Below are 18,184 nucleotides of genomic sequence, written 5' to 3' on the forward strand. Positions count from 1 at the left end.
GCTAATTGCACTTGTCGAATACAAGGTTTACATTGTCGCGCATATAAACAGTTTGTCACAGTACACACGTATATTTTTTTTATTTCAATGAAACAACGTTAATAACGACACACGCGAAAAAGATTTAGTTTTGTTTGTTTTTGAATTTCGCGCAAAGCTACTCGAGGGCTATCTGCGTTAGCCGTCCCTAATTTAGCAGTATAAGATTAGAGGGAAGGAAGCTAGTCGTCACCACCCACCGCCAACTCTTGGGCTACTCTTTTACAAACGAATAGTGGGATTGACTGTAACATTATAACGCCCCTACGGCTGAAAGGGCGAGCATGTTTGGTATGACAGGGATTCGAACCCGCGACCCTCAGATTGCGAGTCGAGTGCCTTAACAACGTGACCATGCCGGGCCTAAAGTTTAATAAAACTGAAGAAATAACTTACAGTAACGTAGACAAATGTTGTTCCTGACAGTGAGAACATTTGTTTTTTGTGGCACAATGAAGATTAAAAATAAAACTTGTTTTTGCACGAAATGTTTGTTAAACAAAATAATTGTTCAATGAGTATCTGTATATATACAACTGTAGAATCTTGTGATAATTATGAAATATGATAACAGAAATAAAATGTAAATGTGCTTTCTAACGGCTAACATAATTTAAGAAATTACGAAATTAGCGATTATATCAAGTTTAGACAATGTTTACATGTATCGTTCTCTGAAATACTTTCATGATTTGCAATAATTTTTCTAGTCTCATGTATGACCCGTGTATTGAGGGCAATACCTGGTGTTCCAGTTTTAAATTAGTTAGATCGGGTACGAGGATTAATGACGTTACCTTAAGGAAAGCGCACCAGGTGAGGAAATATTCCTCCTGTATTTTAGGTTGAAGTATTCCCAGTACGTTCTTCACGATTTTTAAGCTTCTGGAGATCATGCAGAAGAGCAACTTTCAGATCAAGGTTACATAAAATTGTTAATGAAGATATTTTTAATGGAAATCCTGCTGGTAAAACACGTAAGAGGATGATGTTTAGATAGAGCAAGATGTATTTTCCTCATGTTCCTTAGTCTATCCACTATCAACGAAAATCGTCGATTAATATCTGCTCACTAGGTCTTTTAGCTTCTGTATCAGCTAAAATATTGTTCAAGAATAGACGCCAGTCATTTCTTACATATTGTGATTAATTACCTCTAAATTATGTAATTATTCATGACACGTGCTGTATTTGAAAGTTTGTATTATGAGGGTTATTTCATTTTTCTTAATACGCTTCAAAATAGTTTAAAATCCATAGATATTTTAATATATATATGCATAGATGTCTTGTGTATGGAAGAACATCATGTATGAAAGTATATCGTGCCAGTATATTAAACTAATACAAAACGCTTTCTAAGCGTTATAAAATAAACTGTTGTGTTTCTCACACAAATAAAAGTTGGACTGCAAAAGACACGTGAAAAGTATCGAGACTTGTTTTCATATAAACTTTTGTTCTTACAGTAGTGGATATAAACTATATTTTATGTAACATATTACAAGTTTTGACAAAACACTGGTCTTTCCTCTGTTTTGTCGAAATGTGTTGTATGTTCCCACCTCAAAAAAACACATCACTTCATTATACTAAGAAGTCATTCTTCGTCACTTTAATATGAAAAAGTGGCAAATAATTTTGTACTAGTTAATGATTAATTTTCTGTTAATTTCTAATGAATTAATATTCTTTCAACGTGAAGTCTGTTTTCCTTATCTATAACTAGCATATTTTGATTACGTTATATAAAATCAAGTGTATAACATAAAGAAGAGGCTTGATACAGATAGATATTTATTAATATCAGATAACGTATTGTTTGATTATATTGGATAATTACTTATATTTCAGGGTATTTATGGGCCAAACATGTATGTGCAAATGTTATCTTTTTTTAGGGTGGTAGGATTGCTTATTATTACGCATATAATTAAATTACTAGGCTATCTGTGTTGTGCTCACAGCAGGTATCAACACCAGGCTTTTAGCATTATAAGCCTCCAAACCTTCCGCTGAGCCAAGAGGGAGTGCAGGAGGGAGAACACTGAATTTAACCTTAAGCCTAAAATAATTCACCAGAGTACGAATATAAAATTTCATCCCGAATTACTTTTCAGGCTATCATAAACAACAATACCTAAGAACTAACAATTATAACAATCATTATTTCGTCGCGGATTACATTTCCTGTGATCACTTTATGATATTGAGAGCTTAAAAACTAATCACCAGTATTGTTTTGAATCTTGAGGGCTATCTGCGCTAGCCGTCTCTAATTTAGCAGTGTAAGACTAGAGGGAAGGCAGCTAGTCATCACCACCCACTGCCAACTTTTGGGCTACTCTTTTACCAACGAATAGTGGGATTGATTGTAACAGTATAACGACCCCATGGCCGAAAGGGCAAGCATGTTTGGTGCGACCGGGATTCGAACTCCTCGACCCTTGGATTACGAGTCGAACGCCTTAACACGCTTGGCCATGCCGGGCCCAATCACCAGTACCTGTTTATAACTTAGCAACAAAATCATGCGGTCGAAAAAGTTCAATCATAAGATCTGGTTATATATTAATTTTCAGATTAAATAAAAACTAGTACTTCATTAATTTTCAACCTTATTTAAATTGAACAAGAAACCTTATTTGGTCTACTTTCTTCTGTGTTAAAACTTTACTCATTAGCTTACAAAATAAATCATTTCAAATTTCCTTCAATTCATAAAATACTCTTAACTTGAATTATTGTACAGTGACTATCTGACTTAAAAACATTATTCTTATATTATGAACTTAAAAAGATACTTTTTAAATTCAGTAATGAAATCCTTGATTCTTATTACACTCACAAATTCTTTCTCAAATAACATTATTAATAATTGAATGGTAATTGTCTGTAAGTACAAAATGTTCTGAAGAGCCTGTTACTGAATGGGCCAGTGTACTCCTACGAAAAAAATGTTGTATACTTTTGAACTGGATAACACCCATTATTCTTCCAACATCGGGTCCAGGTGAAACCACTCTAGACGTAAAATGTCATGCAAGTGGATTGTGAGATTTCATTTTTCATAGTAACTGAAAAAATTAGCTCTTAAGGTTGTGTGCATTTTATTACAAGAAAGCCACATCGGGAATTCTATTGTGTCCACCGAGGGGAATCGAATTCCTGATTTTAGCATAATAAATCCGAAGACTTACTGTCCTCTCATTTTCGGATAAATGTCTTGGGCTACTCTTTTACCAACGAATAGTGGGATTGACCGTCACATTATAACGCCCCCACGGCTGAAAAGGCGAGCATGTTTGGTGCGACGGGCATACGAACCCGCAACCCTCAGATTACGAGTCTCATGCCTTAACCCAACTGGCCATGCCGGGCCGTAGAGAAGCTTACCACATGTGATGTTAAAACCTCTGCTAAATGCTTTAATTATTTTAGAATTTAGTTTAATGTTTCGTACCATTTTGGTTTTTTTATGAATTTCTACTAACGAAATTACTATGTACGCGTATATTAACTTTTGCTCTCTGTTACAAAACGCTGAATCAACAAATCAATAGGTCGTAATCATTAAATCGTTTATCTGCTTGAAACGAGTTACTCTTTTACCCGCAACACATTGTTTTGTTAACACTGAATGCATTTCAACTCAGTGGAGGAGGAAATGACGTTTATCGGTTAATAAATGGAAGTTTTAAGAAGTGTGTTTTAATAACCCATGCAGAAATATCACAACAATAAGGTTATTACTTAAAGAACTGGATTTTATGCCTAGTGTCAGAAGCAGAAAATAGAATGGAACCACCTGGTGTAAAGAATCATTAACTTGAATCGTGTGATGTTTTATTAGGATTATTTTTAAATGACCGTTTCTTAGAGGGAATATTTAGTTTTTACTTAAAAAACCCAACAAGAAACGATAAATGTAGTTGGCAACAAGGGAACATAGGATTAGCTTTTTAAGACCAATTCTCGACTACGTCAGGTAAACAGGAGATTTTGTTTAAGTTTTCAAAGGGATTTAACCATTCTGTGCCTAAATAAATCATAAATCATTTATAACACGATCTAAAATTAATAGATGTACTGAGAGTGTTATCGATACATTTGTTAAAACAACAAAATAAAAAATAGTTTTTCAGTAATGATTATAATGAGCACCACGTAAAGTTTAAAAAAAATGTAACTCATGAAACAAACAACCTTATGACCTAACGCTTCAAAAGAATGGATGGAATTAAATGTAACTTGTGGTTAATGTGCTAAAAATTTAAACCGAGGATCCGTAGCTGGTGGCCCGCTGCCGCAAAACGTGTTTCTTACTATAGGGCTATTGATACATTATAATGGTGAGGGCCAAATCCTAGTATTTGATTAAACGAAGAGTGGCTCAAGGGTTAACGGAGGATGCTGTTGATTGGATCTCTTTCTTCCAATATATTAGTTAAAAGTTTGGGACAGCTGTGCAGAAATGACCTTTTGAGCAGCTTGGAGAAAACAATTTTGAAATAAACAAGAAATTAAACAAAGTAGATAAACTAACAGTAACCAGTGGATAAGCAGTACGTTTCCATGCTTGATACACTAAAATCCAAGGCTCGTTCCTCTCGGTTCGTATTATGCATGTTGTCCATTGAACTGAACAGAGTTATTGATGTTTTTGTCATCTAATAGTTTTAATGTATATTAATCATCTATCGATAACAAAATACATTTCACTTTTTTTTCAAACTCTTCCATCCCGATGGAGCAGCGATTGGTTCACGGACTTATAATGCAAGAATCGGAGGTTCGATTTTTTGTGATGGAAATAGCCAGCTCCCTGTGGCATTACTATGAAATATAACCTACGAAACAAATTATTCCAAGTACGTTACATTTTTATAGATAAATCTGAATTTTGTCGTTTCAGTTTCTTCTGGTATAAATTCCTTTTCTTTTGTGTCTACGTCGGTGTTTATTTGTCGCACGCAACCTGGGAGGGTGAAGTTCAATTCAGTTCTCGTACGTCCCATTTTTTAGTTGTTATTACGTCATTTCAAAATTTGCACTTACGTTGATAAACATAGTATATAGTTTTCGCGATATTCTCTGCGCATTTGCGGAATAAAACAATGTACAAGTGCTGCCATCTTTTGACAATTTAAGTCTTTATATTTTGTTTGTTTTTTCAATGACTTAACTGACAGAAACTTAAGCTTTTTGTCCATAACGGAAAACAAAGTTTGGTGAAAGAGGTAAAGGAAATACGCTTAAACAATAATGTCAAACAATTTCTCATACTTATGTGTGAGACATTAAAGTACATATTATATCAAACATTCAGTGTATTATCAAAGTAAAAGATACAATTATGGTGGGTTAAAATAAGTTTTTGCATCAACAATTTGCCTAAGCATATCTGGCCACTATTTCCCCGAAAAGTTTAGTCGTGTTCACCCACCCACTCACACACAAAGATTCAGCAGTGCATGTTCTATTATGAAATGTAAAATACTGATCAAGTCAAAACAGAGAAACATGAACTGTTCCTATGTTTCAAATCTTTGCTACGATCTGTTTCAAATAGTGAGTGTATTATTTGAAATTTGCTTCTCTTTCTGTACTCTAAAAACAACCAGAAAGCGGTTCTTTTTATATTTGTGACACTAAGATTGTATAATGCTAAATTCGACCTATTTTCATACATAATATAAAATTTAAAATTCTAAATTATGGTAAAAGCGGTGAGTTTATACTTCGTTTAGTCTCAAGTATAATAACAGTAAAAGAATTTAACAAGATGTAAGGTAAGGAGGGTTCGAATAAAGTGAAGAGTCAGTGTGTCAGTTACACTGGATGATTTGAAAGTCCACTGACATACTAATAATTCAGATATGGATAGGTATAGGAAAATAAAGTCTAGTGGTATGGAATGCGTGTTATGGGTCTAATTTGTGACAATGTTATTCACGTCATTTAACGTCTCGTTTTAAGAAAGTTTTATTAATATGGTATCATACAAAAAATGTAACTTGCCAAAGTGTAAGCAATAAAAACTTGAAACATATCAAACCAAAACTAACCAAAGGTGCTCCAAAACAACAACGTTATAAATCTAAATGTATGCTAAATAAACATTTTAAAAACATTATGAAATGGTAGTAGACAATCTATAATTGTGTTCAAAGTGTTGCTCTTGGCGTGCTGTTTACGCATGAATTATCCTGTATTACGTAGCCTCTGACGCACTTCACTATGTAACAAAATGTTTACTTTTTCTTGTTCCTGGACAGAAAGTGTTATTTCCCAATTGCTTATGTCTAAAGTAAATGAAAAAGGCCTATTTTTCTCTTCAAACTTTGCTTTTGTGACCTGGGTAATAAAATTTTCAAATTTATCAATTTTCCAGAACATTCCACGTAGATTCAGCGCTGAGTAGCTGATAAAGAATTTTCTCGAACTTACGAGAATTTTCAAGAACCTCTTAGAATTTTCTAGAACTTTCCATAGAAATATATATATACAGGGGCTCACCACTCACCACTCCAGTTTAGTTCTAGCTGCCTAAGTGAACACATAGACGTATCTTATTTTATCAGAAATAATGTAGAAATCTGTAATCAGTGTTGAACTCCTGAATTAGGAAAGATTAGCAATATTTTGATATTTTTAAAGCTTTACAAATAATCTTTGAAACAATTTGGAAATAGTTTCACGCTGCCCACACTATAGTGTTGTTAATAATGCAGTGTTTCTTCTATTCTCAATAAATATACATAATTAGAAATATTGAAAATTTTTAACTTAGATTTAATTGTGTTGAAAAAATTGCAATAAGTAAAGGCTAATTTAAATCCAATTACAAAAGCACTGTATCAGCTCAATAAAGTGAATCAGACAGTTGCGTGTCCGAGTTTTTACGTTTATGAAATATTCCAAATAGTTTAAATATTTCAAACATACATAAAAATAAACTGTTTAGTGTATTGGTCTTCACTGTTTATATAAAACATGCTATCGAATTATGAGTGCCATCAGTAGGCCTGTGATGGCTAATTTCGACGCATAAATACGATTTTGTTTTTTTTTGTAAGGAACTGCCCTTTGTTCACATGTTCCAGAAGGTTAGTATGATAGATGGTGGAGATAAAGTTTGGTTTTCTTCTTTTACTTTTCTACTTAAAACAGTTGCAATTTGACATTGCATTAACCACCACGAATTCAAAATCGAAATTCCTAAGCATTTTCATGCTTATACTGGAAAGCTATTGGCATCTTATAGACTAAAAGCACATACAATCAAAATGTTGTAAGCAGTTAAGGCACAGACTCTAATGGCTACAAATAGCCAACCGTAAATTAAGTTAATAACTACAGCAAAGATATCTGTGTTCACTTCTAACAGGAATAACTACAGCGAAGATATATGTGCTTACTTCTAAAAGGAGCTTGAACCAAATAAAGGAATTGATTGCCATTCTTATAGTGCACCAACAGTTAAAAGTGTGTCGTGTGTTCAGTATCCATACGACGAAAGCCTTTGACCTTTTGATCCAAACACAAGGAAGAACTTTGTATGATGTATCCGATAATAAATTAATATAATTCTATTGCAGTCACAGGTAAACGAACGTTGACAACGACATGAATATTTCCCAGAGCTATGAACGAAAAATGTTGATTTTGGCTGATAAATGCCCAATATACGGCACTGCCCTTAGTTTGATTTATGAATTAATATATAAATAAACAACTAAACGGCTCGGCACGGCCAGATGGTTAAGGTGCTCGACTCGTAATCCGAAGGTCGCTGGTTCGAATTCCCGTCGCACCAAACATGCTCTCCTTTTCAGTCATGGAAGCGTTATAACGTGACGGTTAATCCCACTATTTGTAGGTAAAATAGTAGCCCAAGAGTTAGTAGTGGCTGTTGATGACTAGCTGCCTTCCCTCTAGTTTTACACTGCTAAATCAGATAGCCCTCGTGTAGCTTTATGCGAAATTCCAAAAACAAACAAACAACTAAATGTCTTTATTCACTGAGTTTAGGGACCAAAACGTTGCACGTGTTAAACTGGGTACAACTATAACACTATAAAAACACAGATTCACATTCTAGTATACCAACAACTGACCCATGCACAATCAAAAGCTTTGTAATTTGTTTTATTTACAATTATGTCAATGTTAAAGATAATACACAACTATATACAAATACATTTTATTAAACCAGGCATCATCCCAACATAGACTACATCTTTCGCAGTTTTACTTTACCATAGTCAGGAGTGAATGTTCAAATTTAAGATTCCTATAACGACACAAATTTACATACTTATCTAAATTTGTAAAACATATTCTCAGTACTTTATTTCTTCCAAACAATGACCAACCTACTTGTTCAACACAATAGTTTTGTTTTATTTTATCGATTTCCATTATTTAACTAATATTTAATTCACATTTTAATTCAACCTGATTTATTAGTTTAACAATTTTTTTTCAATTTATAATATGAGATATACCGCCATATGTTCTATTATGGCCGACTTATTTAAATTATATCAGTTTTCCAGTTTGACTAGTATCGCTTCCTGGTTTGGGCAACCTTCTTAAAATGTTGAAAGTATTTATCAACTTCATTTGCATTAAATGGTGATACTTTTACACATTAAGTTATCATTTTGCCTTGATAGATTGTAGTTGAGTTTAATTTCCATTTCTTTCTGCCTAATATCTTTTCCGACCTTGATACGAGCTTGTTCGGCATCGAAATGTCTACTTTCTCTTTCTGCTTTGATACAAACTCATTCTTTTTCGGTTTTGGTACGGTTTTTCAAACTTTATTTGTTACAATTTTTAGCTGGATCTTTAACTTATCTTAATCAATCAACCCTGATTGGCTAGTGAGAACACTAGGGTATTCCCCTAATGTTTCCTCAGACAAATCATCATCAACTAGTATTTCGATAATACACTTTTTAGTTTATTTTTCCCACTGACTTCTTAACCTCTAATTCTAAGTTGTCAATTTTAAGCAATTGATTTTTGTTATATCTATCTAGTTGTTCGACAAAGAGTATTTGAAGAAAATCTTGATAATCAGACGTGATCAAATATTTTTGGCAATGATAAATATAAATTGAATTGTGATTTTAATTTTAATTTATCAGGTAATGTCATAAGTGATGTCGTTTGAAACACTTAGATTTAAAAAGAGAAAAAGGAGCTCAACTAACAACCTTAATCAATTTTCCATTACTTTCAATAATTCTGCCAACGTCTCAAAATATTTTTAATACCACGCTTATAAAAATCAGGTGGTTTTGACACAAAAAAGATACGAAGGCTTTTTAAAGTCATCCATAGAAGCAAACTGTTTTTCATTCAGATGATGTTGCAAGCTTCTGAAAAGATGGTGATCTGAAGGAGAAATATCAGGAGAATAAGGAGGATGGGGAAGTTTCTCCCAGTCGAGCTATTCAATGTTTCTGGAAGTGATCCCAGAGGTGTGAGAACATGCATTGACATGGTAGAAAATAACTTCTTTCTGATTCATTAAAGCAGGTCTCTTTTGTTTTTGAATGCAGTGTTCAGTCGATCCAGTTGCTAACAGTATCACTCAGCAGTGATTGTCTGGTTTGGTCGAAACAACTCAAAATATATTACACCAAACACTAAACAAAAACTTCCTAGGGTATAGGTTTGCTTTTGGCTGTGGTGTAACTGGTTCTCTTGTACTAAACCATTGTCGGAATCGCTTAACGTTTTGATAGAGTACACATTTTTCGTCTCTAGCCACTAGGCGGTTCAAAAACGAAGCTTTAATTTTACGAACGTGAAGATATATGCAAATGTTTACTCGTTCTCTCAGATTATCAGCTGACAACTCGTGTGGTATCCATATTGCTAACTTTAAAACTCTACCAAGTTGTTGCAAATGTTGATGGACAGTGGATAGAGATAAATTGAGTTTCTAGGCTAATTCTTTGACATTTACAGCACAATCTGCCTCAAGTGTTGTTAGAAGCAGGTCCTTATCAAAATCAATAGGGTGCCCAGTACGAGCTGCATCTGTTAAGCTGTAGTCACTAGTTCTAAACTTATTTAAGCATCTTTTGCACTTCATCACATTCAGAATACTATCGCCGTACACCTCTTGGATGCTTCATATAGATTCAGTAGCACTTTTCCCTTTTCTAAACTCATAAAGTATTATATGCCTTGTGTTCCTCTGACACCTCCATCATAATTGAGGCTTCTAAAATAAATAAAACAAAAACTAATAAAGAAACGAACTGGCTTACACTTAATGCTATCACGTCATCCCGTATACCTTGTATGACTCTAAAAATAGCTTAATTCAGCCAATAAGTATGCATTTACACTTATCTGATCCAAACAACAGCATTACTAAAAGGATGACCTGGTAGATCGAATTTTGTCTATGATTCAAAAGTTGGAAGGAGCTCCACTTTATTACATTATGGATTATGATTTCAAATAGACGAAAACCGAGTTAAATGATAATTTAAATTTAAACGTTAATTTGCTTTAAGAAAACACACACGTACATACCCTTTCTCGATATTCATCAGGTTTTACCCAATGAATCAACGAAAGGATCGTTAGCGTTTTTATCCCTGTCCAAGATGGTGACACTCAACCTAGTAAACAGAGATCAGACAGATTCAAAAATAGCATTAACATTTTATTCTGAATCGTGTATCATGTGTCATATATACATACCTATTCAGAATTAAATAAAAAATGTAGAACTAACATTAATATTGGAAAGAAAGAAACCTGTTATTTATTCCTATATCACACCCATTTCGAAATATAAAGGTTCCGTATTTTTCAAGGGGGCTCAACATGAACTGAAAATAATATATAAAGTTAACTGTAGTCATATTCTTGGGAATAGTACTTTATTTGTTGTTTCCTTTTATTTTAGATGAACAGTAACAGTTCCGAAACGTATTCAAATTGTATCCCCTCTCCCTCTGACTCGCCCCTAAACGCCATACATTTTCTTACCACTCACATGAATTGTCTTTACAGCCACAAAATTAAAATTCAACAGGTAATTACTTTCGCTATTAAAGCTGATACAAGATATGGTTTACTTTGTAAGCTAGAACAAAAATTCCAAACAATAACAGTTAAATAGTAATATATATCTTAATCAATTCTTTTATTTAAATTTTGCAACGATATTTGAAGTAGAGTCAGATGTACAAAATACAGTAGACAAAGTCAGGTGTCACAACGTACGGGCATTGTTAATAACACTGCACAACAAAGTTTTTGCTTCTTGAACACTGTTGGGAATTCCTTATAGATATTTGGTTACTGATCATAAAATCACATCCAAATTTGCCCATCACGTACCGTTTCATCGAAATATTCAGTTTTACCAAGACATTGCTACGATGGAAAAACGATATCAGGGCAACTGGAATCTGTCAATGCTTGCTGACTACTGTTGGACACTGCAACGTGATGCACCGGACATTGAATACAAACGAAAATCAGGAGCAAAACACCTTTAATTACGTTGAACTTAATAGCGTATCAAAACATGAACGCTATTAAATACGTTATTGTCGGTAAACAGTTAACTGTCTATTTCTCAGAATTCCTACGTGATGAACCAAAACTATATTTGTGCATACCCACAAGATACCTGTCACAATCAGCAAAAACTTTTCAAAAAATTGTTGTGCAGTGTAACCATTTAATAAGACAACTCCAGGTATCACACCGTACTGGCATTGTTAATAACCATTTAATAATCTTGTTTGTTTGTTTTTTTCTAATTTCGCGCAAAGCTACTCAAGAGCTATCTGCGCCAGCCGTCCCTAATTTAATAGTGTAAGACTAGAGGAAGGCAGCTGGTCATCACCACCCATTCTTGGGCTACTCTTTTACAACCGAATAGTGAGATTGACCGTCACATTATAACGGCACTACGGCTGAATGGGTGAGCACGTTTGATGCGACCGGTATTCGAACCCGCCACCCTCGGATTACGAGTCGAACGCCTTAACGCGCTAGGCCATGCCGGGGCTTGTTTAATAAGACAAATTCAGGTGTCATACCATACTGGCATTGTTAATAAACATTTTGGCTTTAATATTTTGACTTAGCGATACTGAAAATACCCATATACTTTGTCTGTTATAAAAGGTACAAACCATGTAGGAGTTTTTACTTTTAGTTTTCAGATGTATTGATTTCAATAAAGGTATGATATTTATGGGCAGTTTTTTGTTGTTGATTGTATATGTTATAAAGGCTTTATACACATTGTTGTCTGACTATAGAATACATTCCACTTTGGTTTGTCTGATATCATCATAAACTTGTAAATAATCATATTTAAATACGTTGATTGTTTGCTTGAGAATTTTGAGCGAAACTACTCAAGCATTATTATTTGATAAACTCAAGGGAAAACATTCAGTCAATAACATCCAACGTCAACTCTTGAGTTTCTCTGAACTTCGTCATGTCTCTTATGGTATATTAATCTCATAGGCTACTGCTGCAAAGTGCGAGTTTTTGGCAACATATTCTTGAGATTCACAGTTCTGTTACTTGTATCAACTTGGAAGCACCAGATTCTGTCTTAAAAAGTTTACTAGAAATTTATTTCATTTATTGCATATGAAGTTCTTCAAAACTAATACTTTGTTAATAGAAATATTTACTTTAAAATATCTGCAAATTTCTTCATTTTTGTATAGTCAACAACGAAACAATATCTCCTGTACGTACATATTATGAACTAAGTGGTTTTATTTGTTAAGGTCAACTGCACGAAACTTTTTCGAAGCCGAAGAATCTGACTAAAGTAAGGATTATATATTTAAAAACGGTTGGTATAGTAGATAAAGCACTAGTAGAGGAGAAAATGTCGAAACGTTGTTCGCTCCTCTACTAGTGCTTTCTCTACCCATACCAACCGTTTTTAAATATATAATTTTCTCTACAAGTGAGTTTTCTTGTCTTCACGGATTAAAGTAAGAATTATTGACGCGGAAGACCTAAGTCAAGAGATTTTCCTTACAAATACTTAAATAACTTTACAAAATCTTAAGGAGCTTACACGTGCCATCCTTATATATCCACTGTTCTGTAAAAACACTCATATTGTCTTTCGAATAGCCTCCAATGGCATACTTCCAGGAGATTTAAACTTATTAGGTAAAATGAGATTTTAAAAGTAAATATTTTTAAATGTAATTACATAAATAAACATTTTTCTGTAGTTTATTTTTACAAAAGTACTGGAGTAAGATTTAAATCTCAGTTGAAATACACAATAAAAATATATACTGCGGGTCTTTTTAACATTTTCATGACCATGTATTAAAACAAGACATTAAGAATGAAGCCAAAACAGCACAACGTTTTGATTTCTTGTATAATATTTAACATATCGACGATATGATTTTCATAATAATTAATGAACTTAAAACACTAAAGCCTGAATTCGATTTTCTGCGTTCTACACAATAACATCACAATATTCAACTGACCAAGTCACGGTGCTTTTCTTTTTCTCACAATAACTCTAACACTACATGATGACTAAATAAGATAAAAAAACACGTTTTAGAACAAAATATACTGTGATTGTTAAAAATAATTTACGTCCTATAAACAAAACAAACAAAGAAAAAAATGTTTTCACAATAACACTTGTTCTGGGCACACAGGCAGTGTTTCTATTATAATGTGTTCCTCTCCTGTAACACACATTTTTTTTGTATATTGTAGAGGCAACTTGTTTTACCTTCTCGAACTGTGAGTTATTCTATTCAATAGGTAAAGATTTCAATGTTATTCATGCTATGCAAATTATTTTCATTTATAATTTATTAAATATTCGTCCATCTATACTGCAACCCTAAAACTTTGTACTTAAATCCTCACTCCCATCTGCACCTAATAATCATTGAGAATGGAAAAACTTACATTAATTATCTACCTACAATTTATTATAGACAAAAGTCATTTCGTGCCATTTAGTTAAGTCCTCTTTTTTTTAGTAAAATATTATACTGGAAGAATGAGGATAAGAGGTCATCAATACAGAAAGAGTAGTTTACTTTAAAATAAGAGACGGAATTTTATTTATCAAAACAAGCCGTGTCATAATAATATTAAGAAATTCTCATCCAGGTTTGATGATGTGACCAAAAATAGGCATCGCTTCTTTCCACAGTTCCAGTTGAAAATAATGTGTATATAGCAGGCATCACTTCCGGTCATAGTTCCCGTTCAGAATGTTGTGTATAAAACAGGCATCATTTCTGGTCATAATCCCCGTTCAGAATGGTGTTTATAGAACAAACATCACTTCTGGCTTGAATCTTCATTCAGAATAATTTAAGTAGTAAGACCCGTTTCTAGCTGGTTAAGTAATGAAAGATGACGAGGTTATAGTTACAAATGTTGTGAAAGTTAAGCACACGTTGCTAGATGGCCATGACAGGCAGCCTTGTGAGTAAATGTTGATAACATTATTGTCTTGAGAACACCATATTTGGTTAGGAAGAAGAGATTGCCACTACTTTAACGAATGGTCACATATTATTCTGTAAACAATTAGTTTACCAATATTAAAAATAGCAAAACCTAGTATAATAATTTTTCATGTTATATCATATCATATAACAATGAAACACAAACTTTGCATTCATAATCCTATGTTATTCAAACCCACTAATAAATAGACAAAAAGTTAAAAATTATATTTAAGTTCAGTAACATTTCAGTCAAATTTCGACACTGCGATATTCGTAGTTGTCATAGCTAGTATAACCTCACGCCATATAGAGAGGGGAAATTGATACACATGACAAATATCATTTCTGAATTGACAAAGTCTATTTCGCATCACACAGCCGAATCTGGTAGCTCGACCATATTTAGACAGTTGTCAATTCATTTGTAGATATCCTATACCTCTCACCACCAAGAATTAATATGATGCAGTGTCATTACATTGAAGAAAAAATGACAAACCAGTCCGTAAATGTAAATATATCGTTACTACATTTCTTCATTATATATCTAATTTATGTGTTTTTTTGACATAATAATGGTTATTTTCAATCATGTTCCTTATATTAACAAATAAAGCTGATATAATTCACTAATTATATTTTATTTTATATTTTAAATTATAAATTTAAACATATAGACATGTATTGTGTGCGTGGTAAAAACGAATATAATTATGTTATGTTAAATATTGTTTTTGATAATTTATTATATTTCTGAAAATTTTTAATGATTTGAATAAGATATAGTCCTCTTAGAACAGGAAATTTAATTAACTGATGAATTAATATGAAGCGTTCTTTCTAAGACCAATTGTTTGTAATTGATTTACCGTAAAGCATATTTTTTTATAAATGAATTTATCTTAACTAGCGTCTTTAGGGTGATTTACTTATAAATGATTTAATTAGCTATTGAATTAGTGATTAATTATATTCTTGTTGAGACATGTACTGTGCGAGTCACAGTTGTCTAGAAACATGTCGTCTACCTTCTAGTAGAATGATTTAATTAATTAATTAATTAGTGTTGACTCTCCTTTTTAGGATTAACTAATGAATTTTTGTACTTTTTAAGGTGTTTTAATTTTAAAAGATTTAATTGACTAATTATAATTAATTAAGTTAAACATTATTTTTATGACGATTTAATTAATTAATTATCGACATGATGATACATGTTGGAGTCATGGTCGCCTGGGTTGGAGGCCTAAAAACACGTGACGTAATAATCCGTTATGGTCACCTGTTAAGGCGATCTAAACAAGTATTTCTAACGACATGCCCTATGATGACTACTTTAAGTATCATTGCGGCTTAGAAACGCGTCATTGACGACGTACCTCTGTTTACAACTTTTGAAACTATGATTATACATCCGTTCCTTTTGACCATTCTAGTGATGGTCTGTGTCACACCAATGGCGGCCTAGCAACGCGTCCCTAACGACGTACTTTTGAACCTGTGATATCGTCATCTTTGATGACATCATTCCTCTCTCCTCCCTTGAGTAAGTCAACCAGCGAAGAATGATATGTATAAACTAAGCATCACTTCTGGCCACAGTCCATGTTCAGAATGATAAGTATCCTTTTTCGTTTTTTTGAGGTTCATCATGTCAGTTTCATGAAATTGACGTGTTGTGCTGAAAACCTGTTACATTCAAGTTATTTCCATAAATCAGTTTCTATTTGGCAATTAAAAATAATTTTAATATCGTAAGTACTAACATAGTATTATAATATTCAACTAATAGAATTAACACCAATTTCATGACTTTCGGAGTAAAATATTTGAGGGTAGAAATAACTAGAGTATTCATGACACAAAACAATCGTTGCTTTTATAAGACAGCCATTTGAGTTCGTTCGGTTTTCTTTCAGAATTTTCCTGTACTGATCATAATTCAAAGCGTTCAAAGCTCCATCAAATGTCAGTATGATCATCTATGACGTTTCTGGGAGTTGATACTTTGGAGCCACAGGTGGATCTGGTGTTGTTGGCACTGAAGTTGCTGGAAAGGAAACTAGTTTTAGAAATATATATATATATATAAAAGTTGGTTATTGGAACTCACAATTTGAAAATAATTTACTTGAAATATGTGTTAAAAATTGAAAGAGCACTCCAACATTATATGTGTTATAGGTTGCAACATTGAGAAAGAAATTAAACTGATTTGTTTATTTATGTATGAAGCAAAAATTATGAAATATTGGAGAAAAAAAATGGATTTTAATTTTTATATTCCAAATATTATTTGTAAACATCTGTACAACATTTTATTCCATTCTGTAGTTATTTATAATTTGCTGTTAAATCGCCGATATTGTGAATTTTAAATTTTCCCTGCTGATAATCTTATTATACTTCAATTAATAAAAACTTTCATTATAGTTTGATACAAATTTCTTACAGTTGTGAGGTCTCATTGTGATTCACTGTATATCATTTTATTACGTGAACAATGGTGGAAAAACTGAAAACACAATTTAAGAAAGATTGACTTGAAAAGTTTCTTGCTGAAGGAATTACTACCATCTAGTTTAAGCTTTCAATTTTTCATGATCCAAGTCGACAAACGTATTGGAACTTTTGACAGTTTGTTTTGCCTACAAACTATTTCACCTTTAAATTTATACAAATGAAAATAAATATATAAACAGAAAGGAAAAAACGGTATTAACTTGCTTGAAATTGACTCTACAACACTATTATCTCATAAAAATAATGGCATACTTGTAAACACGCATAAACATATATTTAAAAAAGAAATGTTAGTTTTATCCGTACTAAAGTTAACAAATTTTCTTTGTGCCAAAATTGTTATAAAAAATTCCGCAAAGATTTTCTATAAACAGCACTCCAATATCAACGTACTTCAGGCATAGATATTCCTTTAATTTATTCATAAAGTATTCTGTAACACAACTCTTGTTCAACATATGAGTTACTTCTATATTTTTCTCATCTTCTTTGCTTATTTTACGCTAGAACTATATAAAGAGTTATTTGTATTTTACAAAAGAGATATTTTACATATCCGCCTTTAGCGATTTAAACTCAGTAGATTTCGACACACAACACCAACACCATGTCAACAACTACATAAATACAAACCAAGCTTCATTCTCACCAGGATTTCCCGGAGACACTAGAAGCATACTCAAATTCAATCAATAGAAAATAACCATATCCGAACTAAAGATTAATATCAAAACTTGAAGAACACTCCCCGGACATGACCAAATACCAAATATTATTCTCAAAAAAGTTCCACTCTCCTACTACAACACCTCACAAACATCATGAACATTTCACTAGCGACCGGGTATTACCCTGACACGTGGAAAAAAGCCATCATAACAACGATCCCCAAGAAACAAACTAACAGAACAAATCCAGATAATTTCCGCCCCATCAGTCTGTTAAGCTGCCTTGGCAAACTGATGGAGAGAATTATCTCCAACCGTCTCCTCCATTTTTTTGCAGAATCAAACAACATCCTTCCAGAATCTCAAAATGCCTCCAGAAAAATAGACAAACAACAGATCACCTCACACGACTCACCGAATCAATCTACA

General features: G+C 32.9%; 1 protein-coding gene across 1 annotated transcript in view; it reads right to left on the reverse strand.

The window, feature by feature from the left end:
* Positions 1-16,231: 16,231 nt before the first annotated feature.
* LOC143255586 (sulfotransferase ssu-1-like) overlaps positions 16,232-18,184 on the reverse strand; it is a 28,008-nt gene continuing 26,055 nt past the window's right edge. The window contains exon 4 of the mRNA XM_076511471.1: positions 16,232-16,614. The gene's annotated coding sequence lies outside the window, so the exon portion shown is untranslated. The remainder of the gene's footprint in view (positions 16,615-18,184) is intronic.

This window comes from Tachypleus tridentatus, chromosome 1 (genome assembly GCF_004210375.1).
Source record: "Tachypleus tridentatus isolate NWPU-2018 chromosome 1, ASM421037v1, whole genome shotgun sequence".
In the NCBI taxonomy this organism is placed as follows: domain Eukaryota; kingdom Metazoa; phylum Arthropoda; class Merostomata; order Xiphosura; family Limulidae; genus Tachypleus; species Tachypleus tridentatus.